The sequence below is a fragment of the Capsicum annuum genome, chromosome 11 (assembly GCF_002878395.1).
Source record: "Capsicum annuum cultivar UCD-10X-F1 chromosome 11, UCD10Xv1.1, whole genome shotgun sequence".
NCBI lineage: Eukaryota > Viridiplantae > Streptophyta > Magnoliopsida > Solanales > Solanaceae > Capsicum > Capsicum annuum.
Genome location: NC_061121.1, coordinates 117,982,426 through 117,994,275, shown reverse-complemented (window position 1 = coordinate 117,994,275; position 11,850 = coordinate 117,982,426). Strand labels below are relative to the sequence as shown.

The 11,850-nt window shown below is 33.7% G+C and overlaps 1 long non-coding RNA gene across 1 annotated transcript; it reads left to right on the top strand.

Moving 5' to 3' along the window:
- The first annotated feature begins 386 nt into the window (after positions 1–386).
- LOC124888496 lies at positions 387–5,300 on the top strand. The gene is made up of 3 exons (XR_007046792.1): positions 387–588; positions 3,357–3,450; positions 4,996–5,300. It is a non-coding gene; the product is annotated as an uncharacterized LOC124888496 (long non-coding RNA).
- Positions 5,301–11,850: the final 6,550 nt, after the last annotated feature.

The following is an 11,850-nucleotide window of genomic DNA, read 5'->3' as shown; positions in this document are numbered from 1 at the left end:
AAAAATAAGTTAGCCTAAAAAAAACTTTAAAATAAGTTAAAATATATGTTTAAGTATTTTATATTTATAAACTATATACTATTATGTCCCTTTAAATTATATTTGTTGGGTTATTCACATATTTCTATTCTTATATTTTGAATTGAAGAAAATTCGTGGATCGCCACTGGACTCACAACAACTCCTCTTCCTTTTAGTCATCATCAAATTCATTACTGGTACCAATCATAGCACTACCCTCACACAATGAGTTACCAGCATGTTCATGAAGGTCCCTATCTACTACCAGGCAAGTTTCACAAACTGATTACACCTAAATTCTAATTTTTACTACCTAATACTGAATCTTTATTTCTTTTTCAATTGTTTATTTTGTTACTTGTCAGGTCATGCTCCACCACCACTGGAGCCACAAGGATAACCATCTCCAGGGCAGCCAGAACCAGTTGGGTACTACGGTGAGGCACCACAACCCCCAGGAACCCCTAGTTATCAGGGATACTTTAATGATCAATACCCACCTCCTGATCACATCCACCACGACCAGCCTGATGATACAAGTGGCTGTTGTTTCTTTTTAAAGGGCTGGTACACATTTCTGCTCCTTTTTTTGTCTACTCTCTATTTGGAATTTATTTGATTCTACACTCACTTAGACCTATATATTTATCACCATATGAACTTCTCAACTAGTAATTGTTTTTATCCCTCTCTTAGATCTGGATCTACAGCTCGGTTTCGAAGATGCTGCAATTCATCCTTTGAATTTTTATTCTCTGATCAACAATTGTTGTCACTATATTAAATATAGATTTCCAACAATACTGATACACTTTAGAAATTTAGTTTAGACAATTAATGCATAATTTATCATTTTCTACCCATTTTACCCTAGCATATAATTTTATTATCACTCAATGCATTTCTCAAGACATTAAATTTATTATATTCAAATGATAATATAATAAATTACTTTAATTATTTATTGGTTATTAACACGTTTGTCAAGTCAATAATGCACAAGTATTGTTGGACGGAGGGAGTAATTTCTAGAAGTCCCATTCATTATCTTTTAGTAATCATTCTTTCCCAAAAATAGGTTCTTTCTTTTCTTTTCATGACGTGAAAGTTCCCAAAAAATAGATTTCGTCAAGATGAAAGATAAAACAAATGATCTTCTTTGTATGAAGCCAGAGAAACTTTAGCTCTATGCAACCAATAATTAAAATAATCAGTGTTGTTCTCACTGAACCTTTCATGGTCCACCCAAAATATGATTATTTTTTCTAGAACCCAACTTGTCTAGAAGCTTGAGCTTTCTTCCCTCTTAACATGTAAAATCAACTATTTTGATATAATGTGCTATTAAAAAATCTTCTATCGTCCACCAGTAATAATCCAGTAGCTAGTAAGAGACAGATAATTTGCTTGACTTTATTTTTATTGGCAGTAAATATTAGAGGAGAAAGTTGTGATTAGTGTTCAAGGAAGCGTGATGCAGAAAAGAGCAACAAGGCTCCGCATCATGCATTACACATGATTAAAGTGAAGCTGTGTAGGAGAAAAAGGTGCAGTAATGGTAGTCATACAGTGAAGAAGAAGTCTCAACAGTGGACTTCAAAGTTAACCTTAGAAAATTGCAGCAGCAGTAGTCACCGTAGTAGATTCTTTTTTAAATTAAAAAAAAAAGGGCAACCCAGTGCACTAAAGCTACTGCTATGCGCGGTGTTCGGGGAAGGGTTCCACCATAAGGATGTATCATACGCATCATTACCTAGAATTTCTGCCAGAGGCTATTTCCAAGGCTTGAATCTGTGACCTCCTTAGTCACATGACATCAACTTTACCAGTTACTTCAAGGCTCCCTTTAAAAAAAAAAGTAAATTAGAATTGACCCTAAATATAAAATCAACATGAAGTGACTTTTTTTTAACTTTAAACTTACCCTAAAAATAAAATCAACATGATGCGCTTGCATCAGCCACACGCAACAAGAGGGGCTTGCATCGCTTTGCATCATCGCATTATCCGACGATGGAAGCACATTCCTGAACACTGGTTGTGATAGGCCATGCGCTTATGTTTCTGGATGAAATGTTGGATCTTGATTGGATTTGATGTCTAATAACAATACCACATTAACATGTGGACGATGCATTAAATTTAGTACCAACCATAGACAATATGGTTCACCCTTTCCTGTAAAAGAGTCGAATAACAAAACCACATTAGCATGTGGAAAATGCATTAAATTCAGTACTAACCATAGACAATGTGGTTCGCCCTTGCCTGGAAAAGAGTCGAATTACAATACCACATTAATATGTGGAAAATGCATTAAATTTAGTACCAATGTGGAAAATGTGGTTCACGCTTGTTTGTAAAAGAGAGAAAGAGAGAGAGAGGTGGAGAGTACTTATTGGCCATTCTATTGTAAGTAATCTTGGCCAAGACTAATGCAGTTCTCTTTGAACAGATAAAAAATGAATCATTTCTTTTGGCAATTATGCAATAATTTTAATACCATGGCAGAAGGCAGCATGGTGTCTTGAGGAACTTGGGCGTGGTGATCATCAAATTTGAAATAAAGGAATGGTACTTTAGAAGAATTAACAATAGAATCATCTAGGAGAACATTCTATTTCGTTGTGATGAGTGTTGGGTTGTGGTTCTAACAGGTGTTCTTCTATGTCAACCTACTTAAGAGGAATATGATTTAGAACTACTGTGAACAAAGGATGGAAGGATAGGCATTCTGATAATTAGGTTGCTTAAGTTCTTCAATCTACACTAGATTTTGTCTCATCGTGTGATGTTTTGATGGTATAGAGTAGTATTAATGTCTAATTCACAAGGATAGGAATGAATCGCTTTATACTCAAAATGAACAATAGTCCTACAAGGTCATGTCATCTTAAGCAAGAATTGAAGGATAATTCCTTCTTAATTAATGCAAAGATTAAAACTCTTTTAACGCTCTGTAATAAATATGTGTAAACATCCGTAAGTTATATAGGATGGGAGAGTTACTACTTCATAAATGTATATTCATTTAAATAACGATTAATGAAGAGACATTCACAAATCTTGAAAGTTACTAGACATTATGACTTTGTCATTAATTTAAGAGTAATGTTAATTTATGTACATTAACTCTGTTTGTCTTCATTCACTCTTTTGATGGACGAAACGTAAATGGTATAACTATCTAAGGAGTATCATTTGAGAACTAAAGATAAAAGAAAACATAGAAAACAAAATACTCTCTCCCCTTTATCAATTCTCTACCGTAATCTTGACTTTCTATTCTTTGACAATTTTTGGGCAATTGGTTTGGGCAATCTCCAAATTTCCAGGAACAAGTGCACGTGTTTGAAAGTAGCTGTGGAACCTTGGGGAGCAACTGGCTAGAAGGATTTGCACCGGAGTCGGGCCGAAATCGCTTTCAAGGTAGTGGCTTGTCACGATACAGTGTTTGTGACAACTCTCTTACTATTACTAATTCCTATCCAATATCATTATTGTAGCAATTTTCCCAACAAAAATCTCTTAACTGCTCATATCCCATGCCCATGGGCTACTTCACTGGGACAGTGATATGATGGTATAAAGTAGTATTAATGTCTGATTCACAAGGATAGGGATAAACAACTCTATACTCAAAATGAACAATAGTCCTACAAGGCCATGTCTTCTTATAAAGCAAGAATCTCTAACTGTTCATATCCCATGCCCTTGGGCTACTTCACTGAGAGAGTAATACGAGTTTACAACTGCTTTGATTAATTTGGTTATGATGAATCGCCGTATTTGGATATATTATGTGGGTTAGGGCAACATGGACAGTTGTGACTGCAATTAGTATATGGACTTGAAGGAAATCAGTCAAACTTGTGGACCTAAAATAGGTTATTAAATAGAGAAATAGATTTTCATCAATTACTTGTGTTCTGTTATTTAAATCATCCTTTAATTTATGATTTTATTGAGCAATAACATGGTGCTAAAAAGGTTAAAAAAAGATTTAAAATCTTCTATCCAACTGTTGCTGAGTTTTATAAATGATGCATGTGTATTTGCAACAACGTGTTACAATGGTCTGAATACGTTTTGATGCTAGGTGAAACAGTTTATCAACATATCATCCAGGGGTTGCTTCAAGTTATTCTGCTATATATCAGACAAAGAATCAGAATATTATACAAATATATATAGCATAGTGTGCTTCCATATTGAAGGTGTACGAGGTAGAAAATTCTAGGAACCCACTTTTACTTGTCCAGTTGTCCTCCAAATATCCATAGCCATCAACTTGATATGGAGCAGCAAAACATGGTTTCTTGCGAATCCGAATAGCAAGCTGCACGAAGCAAAAAACGGAATGCATTGCTTTGTATTCCACTTTTTAGTTCAAGGTTTTGAATTTTAGAATCGGCTATATATATAATCCCAAGCTATTCCTTCTGCGAATCTGCCCCTTGTTAACATGAGTGACTTAATCTCTCACTGTTATGATTGACTTAATCTCTCACTGTTAACATGAGTGACCATAATCTCTCATTCAAGCATTAAACTTTCCGGGGGAGAAAAGACACTAATTCGATAAGATTTTCATCAATCCTTGGACTGTTAGTCAGATGGTATCCCAACATATTGTTAGGTTTTAATTATTGCAAACACTTACTCTTCTTACGTTCATCAACCAGTGAATCTGTGAGTTTTCTCTGGTATAGCTCCTTGTTTAACATATTAATTTCTTATAAACTACACTTTGTTACTGTATCTATTCTCTCTTTCTTCATCCTCGATACTTCACTCCTTCCTGAACCACCCAAGGAAAATCCATAGAAAGAACAAAAGAAAACAAAAACCCTGCTTGCCAGTATCAAGAGATTTGACTTGAACACAACACAAAAACTTTAAACACCATATGCAGATCAGGTTAATACATTTGGTGCCTGGTTGTTTGTCTGACTAATCATATCCATTTTACAGTTTTGCTACTCTTTGTTGCTGCTGTTTGTTGGAGCAGTGCTGCAGCTACTTCTAATTGGCTGGTTGCCATGAGCCTAAATATCATGAGTGTTGTGTTAAATATTTTCGAATGATGGAGCTGCTTGGTTGAAATTTTGGGGGACTCGTTAGATATTTAACATGTATGTATTGAAACTACTTTATTATCTGTACTGCATCCATGATGATTATGAAAGCATAATTGTAAGGAATCTATCTGCATCATTATGGTAAATTATTTGTACTTTAATAGAGAAAGTAATCCTCATAGATTGGTAATTGCTTAACTCTATGCTGCTTGTAAGTTTTGCTCCCTCCGTTTCAATTTGTTTGAGCTATGAGGAATCTGCTGAAGAAGACTATCCATCCATGTACATGAACAAACCTAAATAACCTGAAATTTCTGAAATAGATAATGATCAAAATGGGATGATGGATGATCCAATCTCAGAAAGAAGACCACAACAACTACATCAAAAACTGTTGGAACTGGATTCCTATCAATCAAGGAGGCTGAGAGTAGCGTAAGCTTACCGGAAGCTCAAAGAGCTTTTCTTTATTCTATCATGCCCTGAGCCAAGGCCTTGTACGTGGCACACACTCGATACTATTGCTAGTATGAGCGAACGATTTGGTATATCACATGAGCATACTTCCAATATAAATACAGAAAGCGAAAACAATATAAAATTTATTCAAGATTCCTGAAGGGAGAAAAAATTTCACCAAAGTTCATTAACATTAGATAATATCCAACAGTACCAATAATCACGATAAATAAAGACTGAAAATTACAAAATTTATCTAACAACTAAACTACTCTGTGAAGCCTCTAATGTGTAACAATAATTGTTTGGATAAGACCCCACATGCCTTAGTACTAAAAGGAACACTAAAAAAATTATCATATCTAAACTTGACCCCAGATAGAAAGGAGGCTTACCAATAACAGAATATGATAATTCTAATAACGCTCCTAGTCATGAGTCCGAGTGTCAAAACCTACATTAAGAAATGATTTTGTGCCACAGGCATCAATACAAAAATTGTATTAGCATGTAAAACTGCACATGAAAGTAATAAAGCATGGAAATACAAAGATGATAAGTACAACTCAAGACATGATAAGCTGAAAAGGCACAAGAGCATAAGCTGAAATAATGATTGATAAAGTAAAATGAATTAATCCATTTAGTTATTTATGGGAACAAGTGGTAAATTGACAAAAACCACCATGTTAATGGACTCTGATCTTGGTCCGATCAGCTAAGTCATCCTAAACCTTGTCGGGTATAGGACATGACATGACATAATTTGCTAGCAAAGATCCATAAGTATCCCTTTTCAGAACTCATAAAGAAGAGTCGTCCGACTTGCGGAATGATCTCTATATTACGTGGGTAAACATAGTTTCGAGCATTAGTTCTTGATAAAAATGTTAGCCTTGTTAGGCTCTTGCTCATAGTTTAGCCTTTTTGGCTCATCGTTATTGCCACTTTAGGGCTCACATAGAGAATTAACCATAATAGATTCTTAATCATCAATTAACATCATTATTAGTAAGACATAATAGAAAATTTCTTGGTTCGTTGTATTAGAATTCATGAACATGGCTTATATAGCTTCAAGAGTTTATACATTGTCGTTTTCCTAATGAATTGGTACAATGTAGTGAATTGTAGAAGGATTAAGAAATTCTGAATTTTTTCAAGGTATTCCTCACTCCTGCTTTTCAAGATAAAATCAGAAAGGTGGGAAGTATACACCACCACTAAGAAAAGAATATCAAATCTCTTAGACCGTTCACATATGTATCTGAAACCACCACAAGCATCTTGTTATGACATGTTACAAGGCATACGTGGATCATATCATGTTAATAGAAGTTTATGTTCCACATACCAATCTATTTCTATAGCCATACCCTGTCAACCAATAGCATCACAGTTATGCAATTTAACTCTTTATATCCTTTTGATTTCTGTTACGATACGTGACATAATATTTCATCCTCAAGGCTATATGCTATCCAACTATAGTGAAGAAAGTACCTTTTCTGGTTATACTTCACTTCCTGATCAGTAAGTTTCTTTGTTATCTGTTACCTTATGAATTTCATAAGTTTCATAGTTTTTATGATTCATAAACTTATAACTTTGTAGCAATTTATTGGTTTAACATGTACTCACTAAAATTTATAGAGTATTTATGAACTAGGAAGACTCAAAAACTTCTCAGAAAAACTCATAAAAGATCTTAAATTAACAAAGATGTAGAGATCCCTCAATCCAAATTATATTGAGAAGAACAAGGATTAGAGGAGAACAAAACTCCAAAGAAAGCATGAAAGAAATAGTTCTACGTACCATAAATCTTTTGAAGATCTTGAGATCGTAAAGGAAGAATTTGAACTTGATTCTTGATTCAATTCTCTTGAAATTGTTGAGAGCAGTATTTTAGAAGAGAAATGATATTTAGTCGTGTATAACTAATGGAGAAAGATGCGTTCAATGACGGCGAAGCCTTGCATTGAATAGATTGTTATAAGGATTTGTAACATATAAAACTGATGGAAACAATGAACTTTTAACATAATAAAGTGATGGGAAAAAAAGTTATAATTATTTGGGGTAAGGATAAAAGGAAAGGACAAAACAACCCCTAAAGGGGCTTTCTGGGCAATAGCTCGTTGCCTTCTGTCCTTCTTCATTCTGTTGTACTGTTGCTGTGATGCAATAATAAAATCTTCATTCCTAAGTATGATTTACACCCTTATAAGCTCTGAAACATATAGAATCATTACAAGTTGATTTCTAACTAAATTTGAAGCATAACAAGCATAAATATGCACTCATAACACTTCAACTTACATCGTTAAACTAAAAACGTGAGCTGTAGTAATATCTCCCCTTTGATAATTCATCGTCGAGTGAAGGTTATAGACTCATGAAAAACTCTAAGGACTAAAATTAAGGAATGAAACTTTCACTAATGGACCTTTCTTAAAGTTTGTAGATCGCCAATAATTTGTATGCTGCAAAATAGCCAACCATGAGAGGATATAAGCAAGAATCATACCATAAAAAATATTGGTCTCATACACAATCTAAGACCAGTTCCCTAAGTAACATGATCTACACAACTCAAAGTTTGTATTTAGAAAAAAATTATAAGGATTCAGATTATTACCTTCACTGCTCCCCTATTCAGGAGTAAATAAGTGAGGGTACCTTGTATGAGAATAGTAGTAGGTCTAGTCTCTCTTGAATTATTTTAACAACAAGAGCTTGGTGAACATGATGAACTTCATAACAAGACATGAAACAAATATATATGCATGAGTCAAAGGGATATCTTTGATCCATACTTCAACATAACTTTAGTCATCTAACCGAGTTTCATAAAGAATGAATGACATGGCAAAGACTTGGAGATAAGCCTCATCGATTTGAAGGTACATGGCATGAAACATGAGTGCTCTGGTCATAAAAATAAGAGTATTTTCATCTTAAGTAAGACGATTGATAGCCTTTAAGCTTAGAAATACTTTTCCACTATATTACCTCCACCAGGTACTACACTATCTTTTTTGCAACTTAGAATTCTCACGAGGATACATATAATTACTAAATTCTAAGTTTAACTCCATGCTACTTCGTATTCAAGCCTTACCTTGAGATCCAAGGTGCTAAACCTAGAATGATCATGTTAGTTTGAATCACAAGATCCTATTTTTTTTGTTTCCCTTTAGGAACCATAATCTTGATCATTCATCTACCATTAGGATTGTTCTAAAACTCAACAAGGTTTTTATTTTATTTTTCATTTGAAATCATTCCCATGAATACCACTTCGTCTCATTATGAAATTCAACCAACCTCGATCTCTAATCAAGAAATCACTAGTCACATAATGCAATTGTCCATAGGTATCTCAACATGACATTTAAGCCTATCACTATAATCAATTCATGGCTTCTTTCTAGCTAAAAATATCTAAGAATATTTCCATGAACTCCTAATATATGTAGCTTTAAGAACTTCTACACAGAATGACACCATATATCCTTCAAAACAAGGAACGTCTACTCTCTCCCACCTAAACCATTGCATAACTACCTTCAACACCACTATCAAGTCATAAGCAAGACCACCGAAGGTCTAGAGTATGAGGACCATGAATAAATGGAAATTGTTCAATCATTATTTATTCTCATTGTGACCTGGGCTTTTAGATCGAGGTAAAATAGGCACGAATACTTAATATATTAAATACATAGAGCATGAATGGAGTATTATTCTTGGAATAAACAATGACATAACAAGAGTTAAAAATATATCATAAAGCATGAGATGATTGGACTTGGCATATGGTGAAATATTAGTTCATATATGTTGAGTTGTATAACATAACACCAAAATCTATAGATTAACGGAGTAAGATTAGGATCATTGGGTGAAGCTATCATTTCTCATTCTAAGTACTGCTCATGGACATGAATCAGTATGAAGTTCATGAATCTCAATCATAGGCATGAAGCTATCACGCAAGACAGGAGTAAAGTGTTATCTTGATTGAATTACAGGGAATATGTTGAGATAAGATAGGATTAATGTCTTCTTCTTGTTTTTTTTTTAAATTCATCACTATCTAAAACCCAATACCTTTCTTGGTTCAATAACTTATATCTCCCACTTAGCTTAAAGGTCACTATCCTGGGTCTACGGACCTATCCTCTAAACTGAGATATAAGCATAACACTCTACATTGTTGGTGTATCACTATACAAAATAATGCTTAACCTCTCTGTTTTAAATTATATTTGAAAATACAAAACCGTTGCAAGGACTTCTTTCTTAGATACTTTCCTTAGCTTTCTCTTGCCTTTATTGTCATCACTCTATAACTTATGCTCCTATTGGTATACATAACTACTTCCTATAACACTTAAAAATTTGACCCTCCCTTATTAATCTACTCACATCACTTTTATAAATTCATATCCTCCAATTCAATGGAAATTAATTGTACCAAGAGGCTCAACATCCTCTCAATTTAACTCTCAATAAATCTATAAGATACATTCTTAAACCTTTTTCACACTTAGAAATGTAAGAGTAATAACAAGGCACACATAACACTTAATAATTTGGAATTTCATATAACAACATGCTTTCTTAGGTACCCTCTTTTCATTATAAAACTTAGGGACTCTTTTTTATTTAAGGACATTTCTACAATTCACTTTTTCACCTTTATTTCACACACACACACACACACATATATATATATCTATTGTTTATGCATTCACACTTTCCCTAAATTATCAAACTTAAGATTTTCTAGACAACAAATCATGCCTACTAGATCTATTTCCCAAAACTAGTGCTATCACCCTCATATTGTCATTCCTTCATTATTGTGGTTATCTAAAGTTCAAGATTAGTATCTAGAACTAAATATAGATGGAAACAATATCCAGTTACACTAATCCAAACTGTAGCATTTACAAAAGTCAAGAACCACTATTCCATTGAAATTTCATAACATAGTCGACCTAAATTATACCATCTATCTCATTGTAGGCCTACAAACACATTCTCCTTTGCAGCATTAGCATCACTCCTTACTAACATGAAGTCAAGCCATAATAATTTTCTTTCTTAAATCGAGTATAATCCAGGTCATCTTAACCACCCATCTTAACTACAATAAAAATATTTAATTCATGCTACAACCTAGCCATCACCGACAGACATACCGTCCCATTACTCGCTTAATGAATACATGACTCTGGCTACATATTTCAATCATAATTGTCTCTACTTTCTGTCTTCTATATTTATGATTTCATATTTTAAACCTTGGGATCATCATTCTTACTTATGGATCACAACATCCCAAATCACAATATCTCATGTGCGACAACACTACCTAAGAATATAGTGAAATGATTTTCCTATTAAAGAATCCATCTAAAATTCAAGTTTACAGAAGGATTCTGAGAACACATCCTAGTTGTCTCCAATCCACGACCAATATGAACAAGTGTGAGTTCTTTTTAATCAGTGACCTCAAACATACTTATGGACTCTTTATAAACCTCGTGCAATCTCTTAAATATCAGATGGTTTTTTTTAGAATACTACGATAATATGAATCTTACCTTTAATTCTTCTATCATGTCGAATGTTTTGCGGAACTTTTTGACTTTTGAAAGAGTCGCCACTTATTTTTGAAAACGAATTAAGAAACCTTTATAAAACACTTTAAATGATCTAAAACGGAAAAATCATTCAAGTTAAGAGATTCTAAGTAAGTGGTTCCTATTAACGTTTTAGGAAGGTGTTAGGCACCTAAAACGTCCGCTAACCTGCGGTTATCCGTACTGTTTGAAAATCGTCTTTGTCTAACTTTGAAAATTTTTTATTTTTTGAAAAGAAAGAAATTTTAGAAATATTTTGGTGTTTATGCAAAACTAGTTTTTTAGCGACTTGACTAGGGATTCAACTAGGTTCTCAAAGCACGTAAAACAAATAAGCAAAAGGGAAAGAAAAAAGGGGAGAAGTAGTGATTTAGGCTTTTAAGCCCAAACCGTCAACCCTGTCCTAATCTAGATGGGTTTCTGGCCCATTTTTTCACCTGTCCTAATTCTATGTTTCCGAGACCTTTTTGGCTCGAGTCTGCTCCAGCTGTATTAAATACAACTATGGCTTCTTGGTCCGAATGAATGAATAAAAATAAATAACTAAATAAAATAGATATAGACAACAAATAAAATAAAAAGAAAATATAAACAAATAAATAAAAAGAGACTTTTTAGTCCCTTTGTCGCTT